Raw genomic sequence first — 5,769 nt, forward strand, 5'->3', positions numbered from 1 at the left:
TGTTTTTCCGGATGTCTCTGTCTGCCTTTCTGCGTGATATTCGAAATGTAGACCCACACACTTACAGCACGTGCGAGGTCAGATTATACGCGGGCAGCATAGGGCTGCAATACGAACATCTTCCACTTAGATCATAACCTTCTGCAGCTGGGCTGCATAACTTATGGGAGGTGACATCAACTCGAAACGGATGTAAAGGCGTAGCTGTCCTGCAGTCAGCTGGCTTTATCCTCTACTGACTGGATCAGAATTGAAGGTATTTACAGCAGTGTTTCCCAACCCGGTCCTCAGGGACCGCTGGACGGTCCACGTTTTTGCTCCCTCCCAACCCCCTGCCTGACTGTCCACATTATTGCTCCTGGAGGGAGCAAAAATGTGGACTATCTGTGGGTCCCCGTGGACCGGAATGGGAAGTACTGATCCAGATGCGCTGGCATCCTGAAACAGCCTCCACAGCCGAGCTCCGGGTTCTTTTTACGGCCTAAAACCATACCCCAAACACATTCCCAACTTACCCTTTCTCACCCGACACCCTTTGTGTCATGTGATGCTAACTCGCAATTATATTTTGGGGCCTACAAAAAAAACCTGCCCAGCCTTGCATCCTCTGCAGCCCCCGGTGTGATGATGTACAACAGCAAGAAAACTGCACCAGACACAAGAACAGAACAAAATATTCGACTTTGAAAGCAAAGGAGGATAACGAAGCGTTAGATGCACTGGGTGAAAGCAGACTATTTATTAAGCTGCTCTTCAAGACAGGACACAATAACTACATTATTAGATACTTAAATTTCATTATTTGTTTGGCAAATGCTTTTATCCAAAGTAACATACATTTTTAAAAAGCAGGGCCAGGCAGTCCCTGGAGAAACTTTAGATTAACATTAAAAAAAAAACACAGCCTTGCTCAAGGGCCCAGCAGTGAAGTCGGCCTATCAGCTACCAGCAACCGTCCAATCACAGCACAGCATCCTAACCTGCTGAGCCACCAGACATCAAAAGAGATAGGATATATTTCATTGGTCCTGGCAGGAAATTCATTATATCTTTAAATGTATATGATTAAGCGATTGGCAGTATAAACTAAAGTAAGCATGCATGATATTGAATAGCACTGCTTTATGAGAAATACATAAACCTGTTTGGGTGACTATAATACTGTTCAGTGCTATCAGAGTGATTTGGTGAAAGTGACCTCAGCCCAGCCTGAATAAAAAACAGTGAAATGAGCTGCGTTCTGAGCCAAGGTGATATGCAGGGACATGCTGTATGAATCACCCAACGCACAAGGGAGCAGGGTTATATGTCTGCGGAGCCATGTGTGTCTTCGCAAGCTGCCGTCCCAGCGCGTCACAGGAGAAGTCAGATCATTGACTCAAAAGGCACTCAGGCGCACCCCCCAGGGCGTGTCCCCCGCGTTGGTGCAGCTGCATGGTACGTCATGCCCCCCCCCCATCCAACACATACACCCCTCTGTGTCCCTCCCGCTGACTGAAAATTAATCACGGGGAGAAAGTAGATGGGACTGAAATGGGTGAGGGTGCAAGCCCACTCCTGCTAGAGAGAAAACAGTCAAAGTTCATTGGGGGGGGGACAGGACCAGAAGGAGGTTTAGAAGGGAAAGCCTTCAAATGACCTGACGGGATTCTGTGACTGATGATGTGTCAACATGCATTATTAACAGCCGGCTGCAGAGCGGAGTAGCAGTGACTCGACTGAAATTATAGTCGTAACTCTGCATATGATATTTATATCAGAATTCTTTAACTATTAAAGTGAGACAAGAATGTAAGGAAAACGGTTCAGTTTGTAAATTATCCATTCACATAAGAAAAATAAATAATTAATGATTATGACAATTAATAAACTGTTAACAGCCTTGAAAATTTCTTATTGTTGATTGTGTTTCATGTGCATGCTAAACGGTGTTACTTCAGATCACACAAATTAAATGCACAAGGATTATCCGTGCACTGATATCTTGCACATTTGCTCATAACAGTGTCAGCGAAGCTATTTTGCCTGCAGAGTTCAGCTTCAGCAAGGTGAAATGGGTCAAATAACAGACACTATTTTGAACTGTGTGGTGGATGGTATGGAAAACCTTACCAGGAAAACATTAGAGCCGGACATGAGCATGAGCAGGGAGATAGTGCCGGGAGAGGGACCACTGGACATGTTGCTGAGGAAGGGCCAAGCATTCTTGGTGGTACGTGAAGTATGTCGAAGTTTATGATGTGGTTGGATGAAAGCCTATTGAATGTCCAACCGCCGACATTTCCATACCGGAAAAGGAAATCTAAAGCTGCAAAAATGGGATTGCTGTGGGAGCATAAAATATACGGAGCACCCGCCGAGGAAAGCTGGATGTGGAAAAGATAAAAATGGATTATTTATAGCTCGACATCTTAGGCATCGGCGAACTTAAATGAACCAGATCGGGACGCTCTCAGTCAGGTAAATGGGCCATATACTATTTGGGAAATAGACAATGAAAAATGCTTTCATAGTCAGGAAACATACCAGAAAGATTGTAACTGGATACTCTTCCATCAATGACAAACTAGTATCGATCTGATTTTCTGGACATCTCTTCAACATAGAAGTTATAATGTACAGGCTCATATCCAAACAGCTGAAAATGAAATTAAATTATCCTTTATTATGTGCCATTTGCACGAGTACAGTTATACTGGAATGCCACTCTTCACCTGATGTGGTTCAAAGAAGAAAAGGGTTTTATGACTACAGAGAGAATATGTAAACAAGATGTATTGCTGGTGATGAGACAGTGGACAGCCAAATTCGGAAATGAGAAGTGGGAATTAGAGTTGGCCAAACACAAAACGGCAGTGTGACTAATCAGCTTCTGTGAGTCCAACAAACACATCATTGCTGATATATTCTTCATGCTATCAAAGCGCCATTTTTACACTTTGACATCACTTGATGGAGTTCACAGACATCAGCTGACTATATTCTCAGTGACGAAAAATGAAAACGCTCAATTGAAACATGAAAGACATGGCCTGAAGCTATTTATGTGCAAGAGTCAAAGTGAATCTGAAAAGGAACAGCAAGGCCAACTGACTTCCAAGAAACGAGTTAGAGAATTTATCTGGTGCCTTCATGGAAAAGATCAGAAAGCCATTGGAAATGCTGGCCCTCCTTGATACAGCGCCAGGGTTAGATTCAACAGAATTCAGAGAAGTCATACGCACAGAACCGGGAAAGAAACTGGTCAAAATGAGTGGAAAAATAATGAAACCGGTTAATACAGCGGAAACTGAAATTACAGATGTCAAAATCCAGAAAGACATCATTTTCTTAAGAGTATTGATCTGCAAATTCCAGAAAGCTACCAAAAGACAATGACTATTATACATCATGTTATATAACATTATATAATATTCATTAATAGTAGCTGAAAGAAAATAAACATGCAAATGTCCTGTTTTCAGAAAATACGTGAAATTAAAAAGAAGTTCCAGCTTTGAGTCACCTTCGAACATCTCCTTGGACAAAGGCCTCATAAATGTAAATGTGAATGGAACAAAGACGAAGCAGAACCAAATGGAATGCACACTTACAGCAAAGAATGAAAAAAATGTAACGACACTTACTGTATGAGGAAAGTTCTCCGACTGACAAGACGGCACTATGGTTAAATGTGTAGGAAACAAAGCTTACGACCCCAGAAATAGCAGCCACCTTTAGAGCTTTGGTGCCAAATACATTGGCTTAATAGACAACTTTGGCCTCCTTGGATTAATAATCCATAACAAACAGGGACATAGACAGGGGCAGAGTCATGGGGACACTGGACCTAGCTGAAGCCTGATTGGCCCCCGGGGTGTCCCCTCCCCTGTCACTCACTGAGTAAAAACATATCATTGGCTGATGATAAGATTGGACCCACTGTATGAATTATGGCCTCTGTTTTGCCCCACAATTTAAAATTCCCTAGAATGATCCCTGAAAAGAAAAGGATTCAGGAGATATATATTGTAAATTATCACAAATATCAGAGATGAGATAAAGGTCTTAGCAACTTATTAACCAAGTAATGATGCATCTCTAAGAACACAGAAATCAAAGTCATTCAAAATATGACATTTTGTGACTATGAATTTAATGATTAATAAAGAAGCAGGACAAGGAGAATACTGACATCTTTGAACTTTAATACTGGCAGTTACTTTGAATACCCTGCACCACAAGGTAAACAATCCAGTGGATTCTTGTTCCAATCTGAACTTTCATCTTTAGTACAAATGACTGGACTAAAATGATTTTATTTTGGTAATGTTAGAAGATAACCCACAAGACCAAAATGGCTGGATAAGTTGAAGGTAAATAAGAGAATAATCAGTGATTAGATCATTGGACTCAATCATCACATAACCCTTTGGGAAGCAAAAAAAAAACCTCTATAGAAGACAGAACGTTCTGGAGAAATGCCATCTACATGGAGTCAACATTAACTTGACCGCACAGAATAACATAAAAGAGACCACACACCAAAATAACCATTAACAGTATTTACAGGAAAAGAGAGCGATCTGCACATAAGCTAATGACTGGTTAGATATGCTACAGGACGACTGAGTCCTGGACTCCCAGACTGAGAAGTGGCTTCTACCCCAAAGCCATCAGTCATCTTAACCAGGCAAGACACAACAAACTGAAAGACAATCACCCTTCAACACCTACTGGAGCATTCCGTATGCGTGCACCCATCTACCAACCCCACCCCCCAAAAAACTGACTGACAGCTTGACACTTTACAGCTAAACTCTATACATTATTTGTTTTTCATTTTATTTTTTATTTTAATTGTATCTATCTTTTATAACATGATGCATTGTGGGAAAACCCACAGTTTCATTGTGCATGTTACAACGGCAATATATTCTAAATTCTAAAAATAGTTTAGAATGTTAAGATTTTTATTCCATCCTGTCCAGATTATACCGTAATCCTAACCAGTATAAGTAGTTGGAAGATGAATGGATAGATGGATGTTTATCCGAAATCCCCAGCCATCGTTACATAACTTCTCCTTTCAGGACTCCTTAGCGGGAAAAGCAGATGCAGTAACTTTTCCCATTTCCTAGCATTGCTCCCACTCAGGTGATTGGCTGGATGAGAGTCTTAACTAGAAAACTGAGGCAAGGAGGAGGGAACATGGAAAAACCTCTCATCTGCCAACTTTCCAGCACCACAGCTAACAAAACCTTACATTTCAAATCCATCCCAGCTGCCAGACTGCACTACTCCACATGTGGGACTAGCGGGATGCCCACACAGTTAAGGGGTGTTAACAGAACGTTAATGCACATAGCGGGACACCACCAACGGAACCATATCCCTAAGACCTCTCTAGCAGTACGGCATAACTGAGCTGGAAACGTCCAATTGCACAAAAGAGCACAAAATAACTCTAAGTAGTACGTAACTACCCTTAGGCATGAAGCAAAAAGGCAAACAAAAAAGTTTCCGTTCTCCTCAACTCCCAGTTTCATTCCTGAGAGCCTCTGACAGCCTTTCTCATGTCCTGTTCCTGTCGGCCAGAAGGTGCAGGATCATCCCAGCCAGTTCTTCTGGGTTCAGCTTGGCAAAAGCTTCTTCCCTGAGGCTGTCAGGAAACTCGACAGCCAGCTGGCTCTCTTTACCACCTACCCATTCGTAAGAATCACCCCCCCCCCCACACACACACCTAAAACAGGTCACTTTACCTTATTATTATTTACTATGTGTCAGTTG

Source organism: Paramormyrops kingsleyae, chromosome 6, assembly GCF_048594095.1.
Source record: "Paramormyrops kingsleyae isolate MSU_618 chromosome 6, PKINGS_0.4, whole genome shotgun sequence".
Classification (NCBI taxonomy): domain Eukaryota; kingdom Metazoa; phylum Chordata; class Actinopteri; order Osteoglossiformes; family Mormyridae; genus Paramormyrops; species Paramormyrops kingsleyae.